This window comes from Gopherus flavomarginatus, chromosome 12 (genome assembly GCF_025201925.1).
Source record: "Gopherus flavomarginatus isolate rGopFla2 chromosome 12, rGopFla2.mat.asm, whole genome shotgun sequence".
NCBI classification, from domain to species: domain Eukaryota; kingdom Metazoa; phylum Chordata; order Testudines; family Testudinidae; genus Gopherus; species Gopherus flavomarginatus.
The window spans coordinates 51,469,969-51,493,948 of NC_066628.1; the positions used below are offsets into that span (position 1 = coordinate 51,469,969).

The window sequence follows — 23,980 nt, forward strand, 5'->3', positions numbered from 1 at the left end:
GAAGAGGGGCTGATAGAGTGCATGCTGGGGCCCTGGTTGAGTGCAGGATTGTGTGCAGGAACCAGACTAGCTGGACACAGGTCTGAGGAGTTCTCCCAGAGCAGGCAGCATGAGGAAAGGTAGGAGCAAGAGTTCCAGTGAGGCTGGGTTGTAATAATTTGGTCAGTGGGAACCTGAGCGCTATAGGGAGAGAGACTGATTGTTCAGCCAAGTACACAGAGGAGTCAGTCACTGTCAAAAAGTGTCTTAAGCATCATGACAAAAGAACACTTAACAGCCATCTCGCTGGCCTGGGGGTGCAGACTGGGCTCCGGGCCTCACGGTCACCATTAGAAAGCTCTGGAAATCTGGGCTCAGGGCATGGTGTGCAGTAACTCCTCTCTGCGCTGTCTGGAGAGGCTAAACGGAGTTAATTGACAGAAGGGCTAAGCCAGTGGTTCTCAAACGTTTATATTGTGACCCCTTTCACACGGCAAGCCTGAGCGTGACCCTCCCTTGTAAATTAAAAACACATTTTTATATATTTAACAGCATTATAAATGCTGGAGGTGAAGCGGGTTTTGGGGGGAGGCTGACCGTTTGCGACCCCCCATGTAATAATGTGGCCCCCGAGGGGTCCTGGCCCCCAGTTTGAAAACCCCTGGGCTAAACTAACTGCTGAATAACCCCCAGGGATTGTTTAAGCATTAGAAGGCGCCTCCCTTTTTAAAAGTGACCTGACTCTGTGGCCACGTCCAGACTACCCGCCGTATCGGCGGGTTAAAATCGATTGCTCGGGGATCGATATATCGCGTCTAATCTAGACGCGATGTATCGATCCCCGAGCGCGCTTATATCGATTCCGGAACTCCACCAACCCCAACGGAGTTCCGGAATCGACAGGGGGAGCCGCGGACATCGATCCCGTGCCGTGAGGACGGGTGAGTAATCCAATCTTAGATATTCGACTTCAGCTACGTTATTCACGTAGCTGAAGTTGCGTATCTAAGATCGATTTCCCCCCCCTAGTGTGGACCAGCCCTGTGAGTCACTGTGCATTCTCACACTGGGCATCAGCTCAGGCTGCTCACTGGAGCAGCTATTGCGACAGGCTGCTTGGAAAACCCTGTCCTGGAGGGTTGCTGTCAGGTTAAAAATCTCGTATTTTAGAGAGAGAAAGTTCCATTATTACTAGCAACATCTTAGCCACTGGATCGTTTCTTGGTAAATCTCATTGCCTTTCCAGCCTTTGTGCCATTTGTTTGCTGCTGTCTATTTGACTTATGTCTGCAAACCAACAGCTGACTCTTTGGTCCTACTTCCTGGTTCTAAGCCCTAGCCCGATGCTGCAGTGCTTGGGCTCCAAACACAGCAGGGGAAAGCTCAAGCCAAAGAAAATGTTATATTTAAAAAAATTAAAATATTTATATTAATGTTTAGCATTTATAAAACCAATTTCCCCCGAGCAATGACATTTTCGGCCTCTTGCTGCCTGGCAATATCCCTGTCATAGGTGCACTTGTATTTTAATACTGTGGTGCTGGGTGACCAGATTCGATTTCATAACTCCGGAACTCTTTCCAGTATCTAGTTGGTCAGTGGAGGGATATGTTTTAACAAAGCCGAAAGGTTAATTGTGATAACAAAACTCAGCATGCCCACCCAGCCTCTCGCCACACACCACCTGCCCACTCTCCTCCCCCACCCACCGCTCAGATCTTGATGCTAAAACAGAAGGTGCAGCATCAAAACAAACAATTTATCACATTGCTTGGCTGCAGTGTTGGTTTTGGGAGTGGAGTGGGCCAGGGTGTTCAGTTTGGCGGCGCTAGCTGAGCAGCCATCTCGGTCCGGCACAGACGTGCATAGCCTGTTGGTTTGGGTGGGGTCTCGAACTCAGCATATTTTTGTCTCCTCCAGGGGGATTACCAAAACCACAGGAACACTGAGGCTTCCTAGTTAATTCTGCTATGAGTGGTCTGTGAATCCTCCTGCTTCCTCCCCACCCCCAATTCCTGCTGACAGCTGTAAATGGAATTCTGGTGATTTAACACACAGGGCTTGTTGGGCTTTAAGGATCTTTGGCCAAACGAATAACTGCTCCCTGTCCAGGCCAAGCTGCACAGAACTGCTCCATCCACAAGGCCAGCAGAAGACTCTGCAGGGGGAAGGAGAGGTACCAGAGATGCGCCTCACCTCTGGGCCATGGCTACACTGGCACTTTACAGCGCTGCAACTTTCGCGCTCAGGGGTGTGAAAAAACCACCCCCCTGAGCGCTGCAAGATACAGCGCTGTAAAGCCTCAGTGTAATCAGTGCCGCAGCGCTGGGAGCACGGCTCCCAGCGCTGCAAGCTACACCCGTAAGGATGTGGTTTACGTGCAGCGCTGGGAGAGCTCTCTCCCAGCGCTGGCGCTCCGACCGCACTCACACTTCAAAGCGCTGCCGCGGCTGCGCTTCGAAATTTCAAGTGTAGCCATACCCTGGGTCAAAACGGCTTGCAGTGCAAGAAAACCTGACAGGGCCCAAAGTAGCTGTATCAGCTCAGGAGAGGAACCTGGGCGTCACTGCAGACAGCTCAGTGGTGACCTGCTCAGGGTAGAGCTGCAGCCAAAAAGCAAACGAGACATTCAGATGCACAAGGAATGGGATGGAGTAATCCGGGAAGTATCCTAATGCCCTTCCGTAAATCAATGGTGCAGACCTCTTCTGGATACTCTGTGTAGTGCTGGCAGCCCTGCCCAGAAAGGACAATGCAGAGGGCTCAGAGAAGGGAGATGAGAATAGTAAATTCAGATTATTTCCTTTAGAAAGGAGATGAATACAGAGGGACATGATGAAAGTGTATAGGTGGAGGACTGGTCTAGAGAGGGGGGACTGGGAGCTGCTGCTCTCCCAGTCTCATGACACAAGACCAAGGGGACAGTCTGTGATGGGGAAGGTGGCTGATTCAAAACTGATAAAAGAAAATACTTTTTCCGTAACACAGTTATGCTATGGAACTCACTGCCACAGGATGTTGTTGAGTCCAGCAATTTAGCAAGATTCAATATGAGATTGGACAGTAATATGGATATCCAGAATATCTGGAGTTAGCATAGCTAATGCTGAAAGTCTTGGAAGGGATATTAAAGCTCAAGATTCAGCCAATCTCTAACAGGGGTTAAGAAGAGACTTCTGTGTGTGCAGGTTTCACCACCTCTGCTGCTGTGGGGTTTCTTGCCTTTCCTCAGGTGTGTGGTGCTGGTCATTGTCCAATACAGGATCCTGGGCTAGATGGGCCAGCTCTGCCCCAGAATGGCCAGGCCAGTGTTCTGAGGACCTGGAAGAGTGATAGCGCGCTTGGCGTTCAGTCTGAACTGTGTCCATGCTCGTGAATAACAACAACTCTTAGCACATCTCTAGTGTGGGGTCTAGATGTGAATTTGTGTGTGAAAAGCAGCATGCGTATACGTGTACTTGAGCGTGGGGGGGTGTACACAGGAGGCGACTGTGTAAATGAACACAGATGTGTATGTGCATAGGAAGTTTGTCTGAGGCAGGTCTGTGCATAAGAGTGTATGCAAATGGGTGAGTACATGGATCAGGGATGGGCATGTGCAGGCAGAGCTGAACGTTGCTAAGTGCATGGTGGGTCTGTGACGCTAATGGAGGCGCAAGACACATGAGTGAGCTGGACTCCAGGAGGGAAGGGTGTCCCAGCTGGGACCATGAACATGTCTTGCTGCAATTCCAGCATGTTGGTGTTTAATAAAGCGTGCCACAGATGGGGAGCAAGTGGAGTCCCATGCCTTGTTGAGCATGTCAGGAGAACGGCTCTAGGAGAGCGCAGGCAGCAGCCGGAATTAAGAGGTCTGCAGCAGGGCTTGAGACCTAGGCCACTCAAGCAGGGTGAGTGGGAAGTGGGAAGAGGAGGCAGCAAGGGACCTGAAATGTGATTCAGGCCTTGGAGGCCTCTGAGCACCTAGGATGTGTCTGAGACTGTATTTTCACTGGGTTGTCTGCACTTGAGCTGAGTGCGCTGAGGTTACCTAGCGAGAGCGACCACACAGCAGGGTTATGTGACCCGCTGGATTAGTGCTTGGAATGATTGCGCTAGCAGCCACCTTGAGCTGGAGCCTAGACATCATGAGGTAAAAGCATTCCTCTCCCCCCCCCCCCCCCCGCGCACTAAGGGGTTTGTGTGTGTGGACAGGGCTTGAGCTTGGAGCAACACTCGAGTTAACTCCAGTTAACACACAGCCACAGACAGAGGTGGATTTACTATGGTAAAACACAGGGGGCCCTGGCAGGGGCCCCAGGGCTGGGCAGCTGTGGGGGCAGAAGCTTGGTTCTGCCGGCTCCTGGGGCTCCTGCTTCAGGCTCCGCACCCACTGGCAGCCTAGCTCCCCCTCCCCCGCCTCTTCCCTGCCTCCTCCCCTGAGCGTGCCACGTTCCACCCCTCCCAGCCCTCCAGGAGGGAGGGGGAGGATCAGGGTCTCAGTGCACTGGGGGAGGTGGGAGCGGGGCCTTGGAGAAGGGGATGGAATCGGGGCAGGGCGGAACAAAGGCAGGGCCCCTGCACTCCTACTACACATACCCCCACTACCCTCTGCCATGAGCCACTCAGGGCAGGGGGCTGGGGTGGGATAGGGGGCTGGGAGCACCCCCACAACCCCAGCCCACACCTCCTGACCTGACTCCTGCACCCCCCTCACACGCCCCCAGCCCCTTGCCCTCCCTGACTCCTACACTCCCCCACTTCCCAACCTGCACCCCTCTCTCCAAACGGAAGCTGCCCCAGATAAGAGCTCCACACCTCTACCTCCTGCCCAGCCCTGAGCCCCCTCCCTCACCTTATGTCCTGGCCAGACCCGGCACCCCAACGTTTTTTTACATTGTTTTTTTTATAAAGCGCTCTTATCCAAAGCACCTTACAATAGTTAGCTAACGATATAAACAATGTTTAGAAAAATCATTAAGTGGTCTGCTGAGACCCTCAGCGATTTTCAAGTGGTTTGTGAAAAAATAAGTTAGATTACAAAACCAGTCAAGGTACCTCACTTTATTTTCATTTACTTCCTATTACTTATAGGAGGAGGATGAAGAAAAAAAAATGAAAAACTGGGGCAGGGGGAGATAAGGGAGAATGTTCTTTTTCTTGGCTGGGGCCCAAGGAGGAGCCCCAAACATGAAGCTGAGCACAGGGCTGGGGGGCCCCAGTAACTCTAAATCTGCCACCGGCCCCAGAAAAGCAGGAGCATCAGGCTCAGTGGGAGGGAGGGGTTGCATAAGAGCCTGCTGTAGGAGTTTATTTCTGAGGCTGACTGCAGGGGAGTGGGAGGCATTTCCTAAAGCCCATTCCGAGACCCTGCCCACCCCAGACCTGCATGTTCTTTGTCTCTCTGGTAGCTTCCAGCTGGCGCATCTGGCTCCTGGAGATCCCCTTCCAGCTCAGAGCCAGGGCCTGGCAACCCAAAGGGCCTTTCGCTCTGCCGGAGCAGCACATACATTACAAATTGGGTTTGCATAGAATCAGCAGGATTCACTCCAGGCCTTTGTGTAAGCAGCGCTGCTGAAATGCAATCCCTGGCACCAAGAACCTATTAACTAGAGTGAGGCGAGTAGAGGAATGAGAGCCAGCCTGAGGAGGGAGTTCACAGAGGCAGTATCAGGATGCTCTGACAGCCCCACCAGTGCCAGGCTGATGCTGCAAGAGCTTTTGCTTTTAGAGCCTGACTTATGTGTTCAGTTTGTACCCAGTAGAAGGCCCGGTAGGGTGCAGATGGAGAGGGCTGGGGACCCATCCTGTCTGCTAGCATTGCCGAGCACCACTGCCTGATAGTTCCTCCACATCCCTGAGGCAGCCTTCAGGATATTCCTGTTTCCTGCTGAACCTGAGGCATGGAGATGCTGAGTCACAGCCATCGTCCTTCCAGCCACCCAAAGATTCCTTTTGAAGCCCCTACGTGCTGCTCCTTCAGATGTCCCTCTGGAGCCCCGAGGCCTCCCATCCTCACTGGCCTCAGGCGTAAATGACATGGAAATAGGGATAGAGCCCAGGCTGCCTCCTCTGGTTGTGTAGAACGCCAAGCCCTATGGCGCAGGGCTGGAGCCTGGCTTGGATTCCAAGGGCGAGTCCAGTGCCTGGATTGAGGCCTGCCCTCTGCCCTGGGGAAGCTCAGGCCTTGGAGCCCGTTCCTGCCCTGCTGCTGGCCGCTCGTTCTCATTCGTCACTGATGGAAGACAATCACCTCAAGCCTCTGGCAAGGTCCTGGGAGGCAAGAGGAAGAGGGTCCTCAAGAACCGCATAGGACTCCTGGCAGCTTTAGTACCATAACAGGCTCCCATCCCCTGCCCGGCTGCCCTCCCGCAGCCCTGGGATCCCACAGGAGGCTCACGGCAGGGTTTGATTAGTGGTGTTTATTTCTCCCCGCTGGAGGCTTGTTGGTGGACGGGGTGGGGAGCAGGCTGGCCACTCCGTCTCCCCTTGCAGCACTTTGTCATGATTTTCCTCTTGTCTGCGAGCAGCGATCCGTCACTGCTCACATTACCCAAGTAGAAAATGACACATAAACTGACATGATTGCTGCTGTTTCTCAGCGCCGTGCAACATCTGTTTCCTTTATTGCATGGTGGAAGGTGGGCAGGGACTGGGGATTGGCTGGTTACTGTGCAACCCAGCAAAGATGATGTGACTGCAGTTAGGGGTAGCTGTGACTCTGCCCAGGGCTAGGAATTGACTGCCCTAGGCAAACTGGGAAATTCTTCCCACCCATTCCAGGGGCATTTCCTGCCCCTAGGGCAACTGCCTGCTTTGTAAATACAGTACCACAGTCGTGAGGGTCTGTGTGTGACACTGTGAGAGGCTGGGGGCACGTTTGCGGGGTGACGGGACTGCGTGTGTGAGGCTTTGCATGAGCCTCTGTAGCCCTGCTGGCCTTGGGGATGTGAGCCCTGGATAAGCACAGGGGAGTGAGGGTGAAGTTCTGAAGGGCTGCACTTATCCCCTCCAGGGACCCAGGGCCCTCCTCCAGCCCCCTCAGCCACACAAGCCCCTGCCCCACTTGCGGTGAGAAGAGTGAAACCTGAGTCACTCCAGAGAATATCTGCCCAACCAGTGCAGCCCTGCACTCCCCCCGGGATGCTCACTGGAGCTCTAACCAACATTGGTTAGAACAAAATCAGATCAGGGCCTCGATGGGGCCAGTGGAAAGAATTTAACCCCAGCCAGCAGAGAAGCCCAGCTCCGCTCGGTCTGTAGTCTAGGGCACGGGGGTTCTGTCCTGGCTGCTTCACTCCCACTGCTGCTACCCTCCTGATCCTCTGTCCAGCTGTGAGCAGCAGGAAATGATGGGGAGGGGCTGTTGGCACCCCATGAATCTCCCCTGGCTGGCTGTCATTTACTGAAGGGGCTGGAGAGTCTTCGGTAGTGTGTCCTTCTCCATCCATCAACAGCTGCTCCACTGCTTTCAGGCACCCATAAATTCTGGGTTTACTGACAGGCCTTTCATTCATCTCCCGGCCCCCCACCCGCTCTGGCTGCAGAGCTGTCAGTCTGGACCCTGCTGCTCAGAACAGCATCCAGATATAGGCTGCAGAGCTCTGGCTGCTGGTTGAGACTGTGCAGGCTGCTTCCAGACACAGCGGTGGCCTCACCAATATATCTCCCAGGTGCTGGGCTGACCAAGGGATGCCAGGGATGGGTGACAAGAGGCCTCCAGTCAGAGGGTTAATTGAGAATATACAGGCAAAGAAACCTTGCAGGGAGACCCCCATGCTGGAGCAGGAAGCCACCATCATCTTCTGTTGGGGGATGGAGGAGCCACCTCTTCGCTGATGGATTCACAGTGGGCAGGGAGGTGGTCATTTGGAGCGTCAGGTGTAGGAATTGCTGCTCTTCCGCTGTGCTGCTGACATGCTCGCTTCTCCGTCCGGCTCAGGTTGGGGGAGAACCCTTCCCCACCTGCCCATCACTTGTTCACTCATTCCCCTGAACCTGAGGACTGACCTACAGGTTGAGTTGACTTGGGTTGGTTTCCTGCCCGACAGTCTCCCTCACTGTGTGAGTCCATGTGTGATGGAGTAGGGACTGTCTGTGTGGGGAATGGGAGAGCAGGGGAGGACTTTAGGGGATGGACAATACGGGAGCCGGTAACCTGAGCTAGGTAAGGGAGGGGAAAGGTCAACACCTTTGCCCGGGAAGGGGACAAAGGAAGGGAGTGGCAGGAGGGAAGCAGTTTGAGTTTGGGCTTGGGGCTGGGTGGGCGGAATTCAGGGTATCCTAGCTAGGATCCAAGCACCCTGAAAGCCCAGAAGGACTCGATGGAGGGGTCCTGACTGTGCCTGCAAGCTCTGCTGTAACCTGTGTTCCTGTTGTCCAATAAACCTTCTGTTTTACTGGCTAGCTAAGAGTCACTGTGGGTCCCAGGAAGAGGGGTGCAGGACCGGACTCCCCCACACTCCGTGACACCATGTCTCAGCAAGAGAGGCCAAGCCCTTGCATCCCTCAGACTGAAGCACTGGGCTCACGTTGCACCATACTCCAGCAGGGCTGGTGCAAAGAAGTTTCGCGCCCTAGGCAAAACTTCCACCTTGCACCCTCCCCCCCACGCCCCTGTCCTGAGACGCCCCCCCCCCCGCAGCACCTCCCCTCCCTCTGCCCTGAGACACGCCCCCCCCGCAGCAGCTCCCCTCCGTCTGCCCTGAGACGCATCCCCCCGCAGCAGCTCTCCTCCCTCTGCCCTGAGATGCCCCCCCTGTAGCAGCTCCCCTCCATCTGCCCTGAGACGCGCCCCCCCGCAGCAGCTCCTCTCCATCTGCCCTGAGACGCGCCCCTCCCACAACAGCTCCCCTCCCTCTGCCCTGAGACGCACCCCCCCGCAGCAGCTCCCCTCCCTCTGCCCTGAGATGCCCCCCCCGCAGCAGCTCCCCTCCATCTGCCCTGAGACGTGCCCCCCCGCAGCAGCTCCTCTCCATCTGCCCTGAGACGCGCCCCTCCCACAACAGCTCCCCTCCCTCTGCCCTGAGACGCACCCCCCCGCAGCAGCTCCCCTCCCTCTGCCCTGAGATGCCCCCCCGCAGCAGCTCCCCTCCTTCTGCCCTGAGACGCGCCCCCCCGCAGCAGCTCCTCTCCATGTGCCCTGAGACGCGCCCCCCCCGCAGCAGCTCCCCTCCCTCTGCCCTGAGACCCCCCCCCCGCAGCAGCTCCCCTCCTTCTGCCCTGAGGCACCCCCCTTGCGGCAGCTCCCCCCCGGCCCCAGCTCACCCCTGCTCCGCGCACGAGCACCCCGAGCAGGCCGTGGCTGCTTCACTTCTCCCGCCTCCTCGGCTGCAGCGCCTAAGCTGATTAGCGCCGCAAGCCTGGGAGCCGGCAGAAGTGAAGCAGGGTGGCGTGCTCGGGGAGGAGGCGGGGCAGGGGTGAGCTGGGGTGGGGAGGGCCACCCCCCCCTTTACTTGCTGCAGGCGGCCCTCCCTGCGCTCCCCTGCCCTAGCTCCCTCCGCCTAAATGCTGGCGGCAACCAGGGTAGCCGAAGATCCAGCCGACGCGGTCACTGCCGAAGAAAATGGCGCCCCCCAAATGCCAGCACCCTAGGCGACCGCCTAGGTCGCCTAAATGGTTGCAGCGGCCCTGCACTCCAGTCCAAGAAGGTTTCAAACCCGATACCAGGAAATCAGTCCGAAGTCTGTGTATAGAGCAGCCAGGCTGAGAGGAGCTGGGAGCTCGGGACAGGGTTTATCTGTCGGTGTTTAACGGAAACCGTGGGAAAGGGCAAAATCAGGGTATGGGGAACCCTGAACTCAGGCTGTACACGGGGCTGGCTGGTCTGAGCGAGCCTGGGGCTGCTTTAAGGGGCTTGGCAGGCAGGCCCCTTCAGACTGATACCCTCTCTTGGTTTCTCTCTGTCACCGTATCTGTACTGCGCTGTATTAAACCAAAAAACGGGAAGGAGCAGGCTATGGTGGCAGTTAATTTGTGATCTGCATTATATGGAGAGCTCTTAATTAACGCTGGTTAGGCTAATTAACTTGCAAATGAGAAACTTGCCTTTCTCTTTCGTGTTTAAAAAAATAGCAAGACAAATATTTAAACTAATTATTTTGTATCTGATCCCATGCCAGTGGCCTCTGCACTGCCATCAGCAGGTCCCTTTCTGCCAGCAGGGATTTCTTCTCAGGGTGGCCCCTGTTCCTACTGTCTTTCTCTACCCCTCAACTCATGCAAAGACTCTGGAGAGTGATAATAGGCATCAGTGCATAGATAAGACTGCGTGTGTGGTTGTGTCTGACTGCAGCTGTGGCTGGAATTGTGTTTCAATGTGAGTCTGACTGTTAGTGAGCTTCTGTGTTTGTGATTGTGACTGTGGGGTTGTTTCTGGTTGCAGGGGTGCATTAGCAATTTGAATTGTCTATAGTTGTGACTGTCCCCACAATCTCTTCATCTTGTCCCCCAGTTACACCCACTGGTTCCTGCCACAGTAGGCAGGGATGCGGCTCTCTGAACTCATGAACCATGGACCATGCACAGGCCTGGAGGCTAGACGGGGAATGGGGGTGTTACCTGCATGCTCGAGGGTGCCCTCCTTAGCATGCCTGACTCAGGGCACGTCTGCTCTCTGTCAGGACATGTGCCAAAGCTGAGAGGCCTCTCTCTCCACCCAGCCCCTTCAGCCTCAGCAGCAAGGACACAGAGAGTGTGGCCTGCCTGGCCCCTCCCTGCTCACCTGTGTCTGGCTGCTGCCGCTGTAATTTGATCACATTAATAGAGTGAATTGGCCAGCTCCAACCTCAGCACTTTCAGAGCCCGCTCTCCCCAAACCCCACGCCTTTCCCTTCATAAATCCTGACATGGAAGAATCCCTGACGCTGACACCTTCTCGCTACTTATTGATCACCTCTCCATCCCAGTCAGGGCTGCCATGGTGATGAATCGGAGCTGCTGCTCTGGGAGCCACAGCCCTGCACCTCCCCTCACTGCTGACACGCTGGAAAGTTTGGGAGCCTGGGAAGGAAATGGACCGAGCCCCCCAGAGCCAGGAGCCTTGGGCTACTGAGGGGCCAGGGCAGGCAGAAAGCAGGCAAGAGACTGAAGGAAAGGCCTGTTGTGCACACAACTTGTCCCTGCTACTCTGCCTGACTGGTTGGCTCCTGGCTGGGGATCCTGGCTCCACGGAGCTCAGCTGTATTGCAAAGAGCATCCTTCCCGAATGGCTGTGACTGCGGTTCCCCCAGTCATGCTCTTGGAATGGTCCCTGCAACAACTCCCCTCTGCTCCGGAAGAGCCCCGTTTGAACCTAGCCCTTCTCACCCTGCAGTCACTTCACATGGGTTAGCAATGCTCACTGCCCAGGCTCAAGAGCATGACTAATCCTGGTTCCTGAGAACCCTGCAGCCAGGGCAGAATGTGGGCACTACCGGGCCAGAGGGGACTGGATAAAGCAGTGACCGAAGGACAGGATGGAAGGAAACTGCCCCCTTATGTAAAACAGTGAAATTCCCTCCTCAGCCCTGCATTGGGCTCCAGGACCCATCAGGCGCTGTTGTTTTTTTCAACCTCTTCCCCACGCACTCCCTGTCCCTGTGATTCTCTCTCATTTACACTGTCTCTGCAACAGCCCGAGGGCTTTGTTAGCACAACTCAGTTCAAATGTCTGATTAGTCTTTAGGAGATCGAGGGGTCAATTTTCCACAGCTCCTTCCTCTCCATTTAACTAATTTAACTGTGCGATTGTTGCAAATTTCATTTTATTATAGCCCTGCTTCTCAATCCAATTGAATTACCAAAATCTCATTTTCTCAGAAGTGCTGAATATGTAATTAGAGGAAAAATTATGCTCCTGACTGCCTATTAGGGTGGTTTGTGTGTGAGAAAGCTTGTCTGTGTGTGATTACATACGTGCATATGGTAGCTTGTGTGTGAGCATGCATGTAGTGACCCATGTGTGCGTGTGTGTGTGTGTGTGCGCGGACACATTTTCACATGCATTTACAGTGTAGTGATTGCAAAATGGAAATCACTTTAACACCCAAATCAGAAATTAATATGTGTGGACCTCTATACTAAAGGGAAATTCAAGTCTGTTCCAAACCTTTGTACTTGGTCCCTAGAGGTAACACCAGCTTCTACCAAACAAATGCAGCAGGAGCTGAGTTTAGAAGTGGAAATGAACAGCCCAAGAAATTGTCCCTTTTCTTCACAGGATTTATATGGGAAAGACTCTTGCTCCCAGCAGTGCCTCATCAGCTGAGACTCTCAGCCCATGTGAATGCATCACATTCTGCTCTCCTTTGCACCTGGGTATCCCCAGGGCTATTCCAAGGGGGCTAGTGACTGGATTCACAGCACTATCACTGAAAGCAGAATTTGGCCCCTCCAACTGCAACCTGCCTGTTCAGAGCCATGGGAACACACTGGCAATCTTGGAGAATTTGCTTTTTTTAAAATCACCGTCCAGTGGAGACAAGAAGCAGCTTGTTTCTCCCAAGTGCCCTTCCCCTCTCTCGGCCTGGGGAAGCACTGGGGACAGCCTGTGACTCCCACTGACTTAACTGGAGACAGGATTTCAGCCTTGTCTCTGCACTTGGCTTCCATGCCATGGGCTAGGATGCGGACAGCTCCACCTTGCACCTCAGCCAGAGCTTCCCACATTTGCCGCTGGGAGCCCTGCTGTCAAGGTACAAGGAAAAATACACCCTCCTTTCACAAACACCCTCCCTGTCACACACACACCCCTGTCACACACACACACACCCGTCACACACACCCTCCCTGTCACAAACACAAGCTGTCACAAACACCCTCCCTGTCACAAACACCCTCCCTGTCACACACACAGCTGTCACAAACACCCTCCCTGTCACACACACCCTCCCTGTCACACACACAGCTGTCACAAACACCCCCCCTGTCACAAACACCCCCGTCACAAACACAAGCTGTCACAAACACCCCCCTGTCACAAACACCCTCCCTGTCACAAACACAGCTTTCACAAACACCTTCCCTGTCGCAAACACCTTCCCTGTCACAAACACAGCTGTCACAAACACCCTCCCTGTCACAAACACCTTCTCTGTCACAAACACAGCTGTCACAAACACCCTCCCTGTCACAAACACCTTCCCTGTCACAAACACAGCTGTCACAAACACCTTCCCTGTCGCAAACACCTTCCCTGTCACAAACACAGCTGTCACAAACACCCTCCCTGTCACAAACACCCCCCGTCACAAACACCCTCCCTGTCACAAACACAAGCTGTCACAAACACCCTCCCTGTCACAAACACCTTCCCTGTCACAAACACAGCTGTCACAAACACCCTCCCTGTCACAAACACCCTCCCTGTCACAAACACAAGCTGTCACAAACACCCCCTGTCACAAACACCCTCCCTGTCACAAACACAGCTTTCACAAACACCTTCCCTGTCGCAAACACCTTCCCTGTCACAAACACAGCTGTCACAAACACCCTCCCTGTCACAAACACCTTCTCTGTCACAAACACAGCTGTCACAAACACCCTCCCTGTCACAAACACCTTCCCTGTCACAAACACAGCTGTCACAAACACCTTCCCTGTCGCAAACAACTTCCCTGTCACAAACACAGCTGTCACAAACACCCTCCCTGTCACAAACACCCCCCGTCACAAACACCCTCCCTGTCACAAACACAAGCTGTCACAAACACCCTCCCTGTCACAAACACCTTCCCTGTCACAAACACAGCTGTCACAAACACCCTCCCTGTCACAAACACAGCTGTCGCAAACACCTTCCCTGTCACAAACACAGCTGTCACAAACACCCTCCCTGTCACAAACACAAGCTGTCACAAACACCCCCCTGTCACAAACACCCTCCATGTCACAAACACAAGCTGTCACAAACACCCTCCCTGTCTCACACAGACAGCTGAACCTCACTAATAACTGGGACCCCCGATGTGATGAGCGAACAAGGGAAATGCACCTCTGTGCTGGGCAGGGCCTGGGCACCACTCCTGGCCTGGGATACTTTCTGAACCACATGAGGCAAAAGCGAGGCCTAGGTCATGGGCTGGCCCCTCTGCGAGGAGTGGACAGGTGAACACACACTCCAAAGCAAGGTTTGGACAACACAAATCAGACCCGATTCCCTTCTTTGGCCCATTGCTGGTTAGTTTGGATGGTTTTTTGAGGCTCCATCATTGCAGATTCTAGCAACTGGGCACAGATAGAGCCTGTAGAGTAATGAGACCTCCCCAGCGCAGCTGCTGTTCAGGGGCTGAGTCATTGTGCAAGGGCTGGTGAGGCAGGGGTGAGCCTGGGTGCTGTGTATTTGTTAAAGGTGCCAGCCCCGTGCAGATAAAACAATGGGCTCTTTCCTCTGATCTAGGCACAGCAGTCCAGTAGCAACCTGTTCAGCTCTCTTACTGGGTCCTTTTTATATAGGACTCTGCCAGAGCAGAAGAGCTCTTGTGTCAGTGGGTTTCTGTGAGTCGAGTCCTAGTTCTGATAGCCCAGCTAGCCTGTCCATCCCCTCGGTTCCCAAGAGAAAGAAGTGTCTGAGTGTCGAAGTATTGCACAGCAAAGGGCTAACTACAGTCCCTGCTTGGGAGATTCCCAGGGCTGGAACAGCAGGGGAACTGCAGACCAGGATTGAATGACACTGGCAGAGCTGGAGGAGTGGGGGAACCCAGAACAGAAATAATGCCCATGGGATGTTGGGGTTTTGGGGGCATCAGCAGAGCTCTGTGCATGCATGCAAGAAGGAGAGTGGGACAGAGCGCAGGAACTAACTTGCCAGGTGCCTGGGCAGTTGAGGCTAGTTCCTGTGTTTTAGAAAGTAAACACCTGGCCTTGCCCTCCCCGTCTGCTTTCCCCTGTCCCTGGTGTTTGCTGTATCCTGGCCCTTCCTTTGGGTTGTCTCTTTTCACATTGCCAGCTCTTTGCAGCAGGCTGGGAACACGTCTGGGTGTGTGCGCGTACAGCACATGGCATGTGCCGCACTGCCAAGGCAAAGCAAACAAACCCCAGCTCAGAGGACAGGAAAGGGCATGCTGGGGCCCTCTGCCATCTGAGGGTGAAATGCTGCCCCAGTTCAGGCAGTGGGGTACCATGGTGGCAAGCGTCTACTCGAGGGGGCCAATTCAACCCTCCCAGCAAATTGCTCCGTTGTCTGACCAACCTAACTGTATGTTGCCATTGACCGGGTGGGGCTCTGGGGGGAGGTGCATGGACTGTGTGTGTATGGGGGGCTGGGGACAGGTGTGGGAGCATGGGGGACTGGGGACAGGCTTTGTGTGTGTATGGAGGCAGGGGACAGGCTATGGATGTATGGGGACTGGGGGATAGGCTCTGTGTGTATGGGGGGCAGGTTGTGGGCGTATGGGGGCAGGGAACAGGCTGTGGGTGTATGGGGGCTGGGGAGCAGGCCGTGGATGTATGGGGGCAAGGGGACAGGCTGTGGGTATATGGCTGGCTGGGGAGCAGGCCGTGGATGTATGGGGGGCAAGGGGACAGGGTCTGTGTGTATTGGGGCGGGGGACAGGCTGTGGGTGTATGGCGGGCTGGGGGACAGGCCGTGGGTGTATGGGGGCAAGGGGACAGGGTCTGTGTGTACTGGGGTGGGCTACAGGCTGTGGGTGTATGGGGGCCGGGGACAGGCCGTGGGTGTATGGGGGCAAGGGGACAGGCTGTGGGTGTATGGCGGGCTGGGGAGCAGACCGTGGATGTATGAGGGGCAAGGGGACAGGCCGTGGGTGTATGAGGGCAGGGGACAGGCTATGTAGAGGGGGCTGTAGGGGGAAGGTGCATGGACTATGTGTATGGGGAGTGGAGGACAGGCTCTGTGTGTGGGGGCTGTGGGTGAGTGGCAGGCTGAGGTGTCTGTATGGAGCAGGGCTGGGGGAAGCTGTGTGTGTTGGGGGGTTGAGTGCCTGTGCCCTTTGGGAATTTGAATGCAACGCTCTGTTAAACTCTTGACTTGTGCCCAATGCAGAGCCACTGGGTGTTTCTCGTGCACCAGGAGCGAGTGCCTGGCCACGCTCAGCCCCTCGCTGAGGCTGCCCTGTCAATTGCAATGAGCAGCGGTGCCTGGAGAAGCACCAGACTGAGCCCCTTCTGCCGAAGGTACCAGAGCTTCCTAATCCCGAGCATTAGCTCCGCACTCTCCTGGCTGCAACCTCCTCCTCATCCCGGACCACACCAGATACTCTCACTTATCACTCAAGTGTTGTTTTGCAATCTGCTCTCAGCTATCCACTGCCCCCAGTGCGCACAACCAGCCGGGGCATCCTGCTGGGCCACGTCCTCCTCTTCTTGCCATGGCATGAACTAGCCTGGGCACATGTGAGTGTGCGCACTCCTGGGTGTATGTGTGTGCACTTACGCTGGGAGCTGTGATCCATGGCAGGCTGTCATGGGCGAGGGGGGAGCTGTGATTGGTGGCAAGTTGTTGGGGATGGGGGCCGTGATCCATGGCAGGCTGTCATAGAATCATAGAATATCAGAGTTGGAAGGGACCTCAGGAGGTATCTAGTCCCACCCCTTGCTCAAAGCAGGACCAATCCCCAACTAAATCATCCCAGCCAGGGCTTTGTCAAGCCTGACCTTAAAAACTTCAAGGAAGGAGATTCCAGCACCTCCCTAGGGAACCCATTCCAGTGCTTCACCACCCTCCTAATGAAAAAGTTTTTCCTAATATCCAACCTGAACCTCCCCCACTGCAACTTGAGACCATTGCTCCTTGTTCAGTCATCTGCTACCACTGAGAACAGTCTAGATCCATCCTCTTTGGAACCCCCTTCCAGGTAGTTGAAAGCAGCTGTCAAATCCCACCTCATTCTTCTCTTCTGCAGACTAAACAATCCCAGTTCTCTCAGCCTCTCCTCATAGGTCATGTGCTCCAGCCCCCTAATCATTTTTGTTGTCCTCCGCTGGACTCTTTCCACATTTTCCACATCTTCCTTGTAGTGGGAGGTCCAAAACTGTCGTGGCTGGGGGGAGCTATGATCCATGGCTGCTGTCGTGGTGAGGATCTGTGATCCACCACATCCTGTCATGAGAGAAGTGGGGGAGCTGTGATCCATGGCAGGCTGTTGTGGAGCTGTGATTATTGGTAGGTTGTTGGGGAGGGGGAGCTGTGATCCATGGCAGGTTCTCGTGGCAGGGAGCTGTGATTAGTGGTAGGTTGTTGTCAGGGGAGCTGTGATCCATGGCAGGCTGTCGTGGCGAGGAGCTGTGATTAGTGGTAGGTTGTTGGGGAGGGGGGAGCTGTGATCCATGGCAGGCTGTTGTGGCGGGGAGCTGTTATTAGTGGTAGGTTGTTCAGGGGGAGCTGTGATCCATGGCAGGTTCTCGTGGCAGGGAGCTGTGATTAGTGGTAGGTTGTTGTCAGGGGAGCTGTGATCCATGGCAGGCTGTCGTGGCGAGGAGCTGTGATTAGTGGTAGGTTGTTGGGGAGGGGGGAGCTGTGATCCATGGCAGGCTGTCGTGGGGCAGGGAGCTGTGATTAGTGGTAGGTTGTTGTCAGGGGAGCTGTGATCCATGGCAGGCTGTCGTGGCGAGGAGCTGTGATTAGTGGTAGGTTGTTGGGGAGGGGGGAGCTGTGATCCATGGCAGGCTGTTGTGGCGGGGAGCTGTTATTAGTGGTAGGTTGTTCAGGGGGAGCTGTGATCCATGGCAGGCTGTCGTGGAGCTGTGATTAGTTGTAGGTTGTTGGGGAGGGGGAGCTGTGATCCATGGCAGGCTGTTGTGGGGTAGGGAGCTGTGATTATTGGTAGGTTGTTGAGGGGGCAGCTGTGATCCATGACAGGCTGTCGTGGTGGGGAGCTGTGATTAGTGGTAGGTTGTTCAGGGGGAGCTGTGATCCATGGCAGGCTGTCGTGGCGGGGAGCTGTGATTAGTGGTAGGTTGTTGTCAGGGGAGCTGTGATCCATGACAGGCTGTCGTGGCGGGGAGCTGTGATTAGTGGTAGGTTGTTCGGGGAGAGCTGTGATCCATGGCAGGCTGTTGTAGGGAGGAGCTGTGATCCATGGCAAGCTGTTGTGGAGCAGGGAGCTGTGATTAGTGGTAGGTTGTTGTCAGGGAAGCCGTGATCCATGGCAGGCTGTCGTGATGGGGAGCTGTGATTAGTGGTAGGTTGTTCAGGAGGAGCTGTGATCCATGACAGGCTCTCGTGGCAGGGAGCTGTGATTAGTGGTAGGTTGTTGTCAGGGGAGCTGTGATCCATGGCAGGCTGTCGTGGCGAGGAGCTGTGATTAGTGGTAGGTTGTTGGGGAGGGGGGAGCTGTGATCCATGGCAGGCTGTTGTGGCGGGGAGCTGTTATTAGTGGTAGGTTGTTCAGGGGGAGCTGTGATCCATGGCAGGCTGTTGTAGGGCGGAGCTGTGATCCATGGCAGGCTGTTGTAGGGAGGAGCTGTGATCCATGGCAAGCTGTTGTGGGGCAGGGAGCTGTGATTAGTGGTAGGTTGTTGTCAGGGGAGCTGTGATCCATGACAGGCTGTCGTGGCAGGGAGCTGTAATTAGTGCCAGGTTGTTGTCAGGGGAGCTGTGGTCACTGGTGGACTATAAGTGGGGAGAGGAACTGAGATCTGGGGGGAGTCATGATCTATAGCAGGCTATCTTGGGAATTGGGGAGAGCTATGATCAATGGTGGGCTGTTGTGTGTGAGGAAGAGGGGGAGCCATTGTCCATGGTGGGCTATCGTGAGTGGTGGAACCGTGATCTATTGCAACCTATTATGGGGGGGAGGCTGGAGGAGCTGTGATCAATGGCAGGTTATTTGCTGAGGGTGACACCTTTCAGGGTTTCTGAGTTGCCTGGGGTACTGCCCTGTGCTCACAGCAGGAGGGAGCCCTGTCTGTGCCCGCCAGGGGAAGTGCTCCTCAGCCTCCGGCTGCTGGCAGCACAGGTGCCCACTCTGGGTTCCGCGAGCTGGCTATTTCCCTCTGCAGGCTACCAAGTTACACACCCCACGTTGTTACTCTAAAGGCCCCTTCCGCTATCTTGTAGAAGCTCTCAGTGCACAGCGACCTGCTCGCTGCCGCTGTGGAAGCAGTGCACCCCAGGTCTCTGGTGTCAGCTTGGCTCAGCACCCTCCTTAATACCAGGCACTTTGTCGGGTCTGTAGTAAAACCAAAGAGAAGCTGAGTTAACAGAGCTTGAGCTAGAGTGTCAAATAAATGCTAGTGACAGGGTTTGGAAACACAGGGTTACAGGTAAAAGGAAAACACAGGACGCAGTCTACAGCCGGCCCTTGTTAACAGCCTCCTGCCCTGTCTAATACGGCGTTCCTCCCCAAAAGGGCAGAGGGACCAAGAGCTGAGGCATGTGAGAAGCCAGTATCTGCCCCTGGCATCTGTCATTGGGAGAAAGCATAGACTCTCCCGTCCCTTTGCGTGTGAGTCACCTTGGAGGGCCCAAGGGTTTGGGCCAGGAATGGGAGATCCACAGCCACAGCCATTGGCAGCCTGGGAGCCTGCTCTCACAATCTGGCTGCAGGAAGAAGCAATTTCATCCCTGCTGTCCATGCAGATGCATTTGACTGAAGCCCTCCGAGCTCCAAGGCCTGTGGTGGGAGTGAAGTCAGTGCACGGAGGTGGGGGCAGTCCTGCTTGAGCAATGCAAAGTGCTAGTTAGTGTCCACATGCAGCGCCTTTGGCAGGAGCAGGGCTCAGGCAGTGAGCCGGAGCTGAGAGGCTGGGGCAGGGAGCCCAGTGCTGAATGTGCAGTCACTCTTGGAAACCCAAGCCAGCCATGCCTTCATGCATTAGTAATAAGCCTCTCCTGTCCTCGCAGTGGACCTGCAGAGGGGCTTATTAGAAACCACTGTGCCCTGGCAGGACCCTGCCTTGGCCAGGGAGAGGCGCTGTGCTGAGGTAAGACAGGGAGTCCCCCTTTCTCAGTGTAGGTCCTTCCCAAGTCCCTGCCTGTGCATACATAATCATCCTGGTGGGCTCTGTTTCTGACATGCATGGGGCTGGCACAATGGGGAAGGGTGCATGGGCACCCCGTGGTCACCGGCACGTAAAATGCTGCTTTCCTTACAGTGCCTCTGCCAGCCTGTCAGCCTGGTGTCCAGACACCCAGCCAGGGATGGCCTGGAGCTTCTCTCCCTTGACTAGATGGCCCTTCTCTACCTTCTTGGCATGTATGCAGCGACCCTCTTCCCTCCCCCTGGCAGTTAGTGTGCCTACAGCCTTGCCATCAGAGTGGCAGCCCCCGCCATCAAATCCCAGCTTCTCTCCACTGGTTTCCCTCTTGAGTGCTGTGGTCAGCAACAGCCGTATGTCTCAGGGTATGTCTAAACTGCAGCTGGACTCCTGCAGCTGGCCCGTGCCAGAGGACTCGGGCTCCCAGGGCTCAGGCTGCAGGGCTGTTCAATTACAGTGTAGATGTTTGGTGTCACAATGGACTCTGGGACCCGTGGAGGGGGTGGGCCTGAGAGCTCGTGATGCAGCCCAAGCCTGAACATCTACATGGCAACCCGAGGCAGCGGTCCAGGCCAGGCTTGGGTTTAGAACTGTGGTGCAGGCATACCCTCGCTGTGCAGCTAGTGGTTCTGTGGATGGACAGCCAGTTAGTCATATTTATTCTTGGTGTTGCAGTGCCTGGGAGCCCCAGTCACGGGCCAGGGTCCTGTTGTGCTAGGTGCTGTACAAGCAGGGCATATACTCCTGCCATATTGTCAGGGGCGGCTCTAACTTTTTTGCTGCCCCAAGCATGGCAGTCAGGAAGCCTTCGGCGGCTTGTCTGTGGGAGGTCCCCGGTCCCACAGATTTGGTGGTTTGCCTGCGAGAGGTCTGCTGGTCTCGTGGCTTCGGTGTACCCGCCGTTGAATTGCCGCTGAATCCACGAGACCGACGGACCTCCCGCAGGCAAGCCGCCGAAGGCTACCTGACTGCCACCCTCGCAGGGACCGGCAGGGTGCCCCCCGCAGCTTGCCACCCCAGGCACGTGCTTGGAGCGCTGGTGCTTGGAGCCGCCGCTGCATATTGTCATATTCCAGTGTGCTGGCCAGGGGCATGGCCACCCGGTTGCCTGGTGCCTAGATACTTTGCAGGTGCAGTTCCTGATGGGCAGAGGACAGGACATGGAGCAGTGTGGTGTCGGGCAGTAGGTGCTGCGCTGGGCACGGCTCCCAGCATGTGCCTGGATGAAGGGGTCGTTCCCCCAGCCGCGACAGTAAAGCTTAGGGCTTGTCTTCACTGCAGTGTTAGCTTAGGTATGACTCGAGTGTTGCCCTTATCCTGACTCCTGCCCACCAGGGGCGGCTCTACGCATTTTGCCACCCCAAGCAAGGCAGGCAGGCTGCGTTCGGCGGCTTGCCTGCAGGAGGTCTGCTGGTCCCGCGGCTTCAGCGGACCTCCCGTAGCCGTGCCTGCAGGAGGTCCACTGAAGCTGGCGGGCCAGCGGGCCTCCCGCAGGCAAGCCGTCAAAGGCACCCTGCCTGCTGCCCCCGCGGCACTGGCAGAGCACCCCCCACGGCTTGCCGCCCCAAGCTCGCGCTTGGCGTGCTAGGGCCTGGAGCCGCCCTTGCTGCCCATGCACACGTCTCTAGCGCTAGTTCACTGGGGCTGTAAAAACTCAGGTTGGCTTGAGCACTGCTGGCACTGGAGCCAGGAATGCAGTGGGACCCAGCTATGCTGTGCTGCTCATGGAGACACTCCACCCAGCTCCCCGGGGCTGTGTGGAGCGAGGCTGACTAGAGAGTACCAAACCCTGCAGTGGTCATAAAGGCCCAGGACTCAGGGGCTCAGCACGCACTACGAAGGAGAGATTTTTGACGGAGCTCTGCATCCGACCTTCTAGCTTTTCTGAAAATCTGCCCGCTCGTTTGTGGCTAATTGGAGCTGAGCTCCTCTGAAAATCCTGGCATTTCCCAGGCTGCAGAGCTCCCTCAGCAGGGGTTAGTCAGACCCTCAGCTCACCCCTGGGGAGATGGGGGCCTCCGCTGGGCAGAGTGCTCCTGTCTAGCCTGCACTCTTGCTCCCAGTCCGAAGGGGATAAGACCAGGCTGTGTTGGTTCTCTGGGCAGGAAGGGAACGGGATCCAGCAGCAAAGGGCTTGTGGCTCCATCAGCTGGAAACCTAGGAGCTGAGGCAGCATGAAATATTCATGCAGTAAACGGCGCAATGTCATCTACATTCAGCCAACTTCATGTATATTGCAGAGAATTGTGAAATGAGAATGCCATTCTCTAGGCTGTGCAGGACACAGCCACCAGCAGAGGGGGAGGTTTCTAAGGATCGCTTGCGCACGAGCTGTGGAGCTCATAAACAGGAGGGCCAAATCTGGGGGAGCGGTGCAGAGAGCTGTGTCTGTGGGGCAGCAGTGCAGAGGGCCATGTCAAGGGAGGGAGGGGGACACAGAGGGCCATGTCTGGGGTGGGGAGCGGTGCAGAGGGCTGTGTCTGTGGGGGAGCAGTGCAGAGGGCCATGTCAGGGGAGGGAGGGGGACACATAGGGCCATGCCTGGGGCGAGGAGCGGTGCAGAGGGCTGTGTCCGTGGGGGAGCGGTGCAGAGGGCCATATGGATGGCACAGAGGGCTGTCGGGGGGGGGCGGCACAGAGGGCCGTGTCGTGGGGGCAGTGCAGAGGGCCACATGGATGGCGCAGAGGGCCATGTCGGGGGGGCGGTGCAGAGGGCCACATGGATGGCGCAGAGGGCCATGTCGGGGGGGCAGTGCAGAGGGCCGTATGGATGGCGCAGAGGGCCATGTCGGGGGGGCGGTGCAGAGGGCCGTGTCGGGGGGGCGGTGCAGAGGGCCACATGGATGGCGCAGAGGGCCATGTCGGGGGGGTGGGGGTGGCGCAGAGGGCCGTGTCTCGGGGGGAACGGTGCCGAGGGCCACATGGATGGCACAGAGGGCCGTGTCTGTGTGGGGGCAGGGGCTCAGCAGGTCATGTCTGTGGGGGGCAGTGCAGAGGGCCATGATGGGGGGGCGACGCAGAGGACCATGGGGGGTATCAGGCTGTGCGGGGCTTACAGGGGTCATTAGAAGTTGTATCTTACCCCTCTGGGTTCAGGCACTGCAGCCCAGGGGCGTATTATCGTCTAGGCTGACAAGGCCGAGGCCTAGGGTGGTGAATTTGCAGGGGCAGCACATTTATAATCGCAGCATCAGTGACACCGCTATTCTACCAATCCTAGCGCGTATTGAAACCACCAAACATACTCGCAAGAATCCTAAACTGCACCAGACCCCCCTTGAACGCGGGGTTTTGGATCCATGCGCAGTCCCGCGCTGTAAACGAAATTGCGTTCCAGCGAGGGTCCGCTGTACTAGTAATTTTATTTATAATAAAACTTGTAAATGTTCAGTTATTTTAATGATATTTAGATTCATTTTAGTTCAAACAAATTTGTAAAAAAAATAAAACAAGTTCATATGGGGCCTTTGGCGGCAATTATTTCAGGGCCTAGGGACGGCAAAATCATTAATCCGCCACTGCTGCAGCCCCCACCCGCCCTCTCCGCTTGGGATGAGCCCTGGTTAGATCAGTCCCCTGGTGGGAAGCGATGGGGCTCCCGGCCTGTCCCCTGGAGGGACCAATTCCCTCCTGATGCGCCTGTCAGGACAGCATCCTTGAGGATCAGGCTAACGCTGCCTTTCTTTCCTCTCTGCACCCCGTGCACCTCCTTCTGCCTGTTGGCCCCGTCTGTGGCCCTCCCCTCAGGAGGAGCTGTGGGGGGTGAGAAGTTGTCATTGTGGTTACTGCACCAGCTGAACACCAGCCCCAACAGACCTCTCCCTCCCTCAAGCCCCCAGCTCTCATGAGGCTCCTCTCTGGGCAGCCTCCTTTCCAGACTCTGCAGAGGAAGGTAGGGCCCGATGTTTGCATGAGAGTCAAGGAGGGGTCTCTCTCCCAGGGCCCTGTGGAGCTGGACACTACCCACCCCACCAGAGCTGGGCCCAGGGGGGTCTCTCCCCAGGGCCGGGTAGAGACGGGAGAGACCCCACCCAAAGCACTGGTCTTTTTGCGTCCATTGCCCATGGCAAACTCCCATCCACACTGCTGCCTTTCCATGGCC

At 55.9% G+C, this 23,980-nt stretch overlaps 1 protein-coding gene and 1 long non-coding RNA gene across 27 annotated transcripts in view; both read left to right on the forward strand.

Annotated features, from left to right (window-relative positions):
- Window positions 1–17,520, forward strand: part of LOC127032690 (uncharacterized) — a 27,890-nt gene extending 10,370 nt beyond the window's left edge. The window contains exon 3 of the long non-coding RNA XR_007768865.1: window positions 17,396–17,520. This is a non-coding gene — a long non-coding RNA (uncharacterized LOC127032690). The remainder of the gene's footprint in view (window positions 1–17,395) is intronic.
- Window positions 1–23,980, forward strand: part of RBFOX3 (RNA binding fox-1 homolog 3) — a 433,745-nt gene that overhangs the window by 363,901 nt on the left and 45,864 nt on the right. The gene's annotated exons all lie outside the window — the stretch shown is intronic.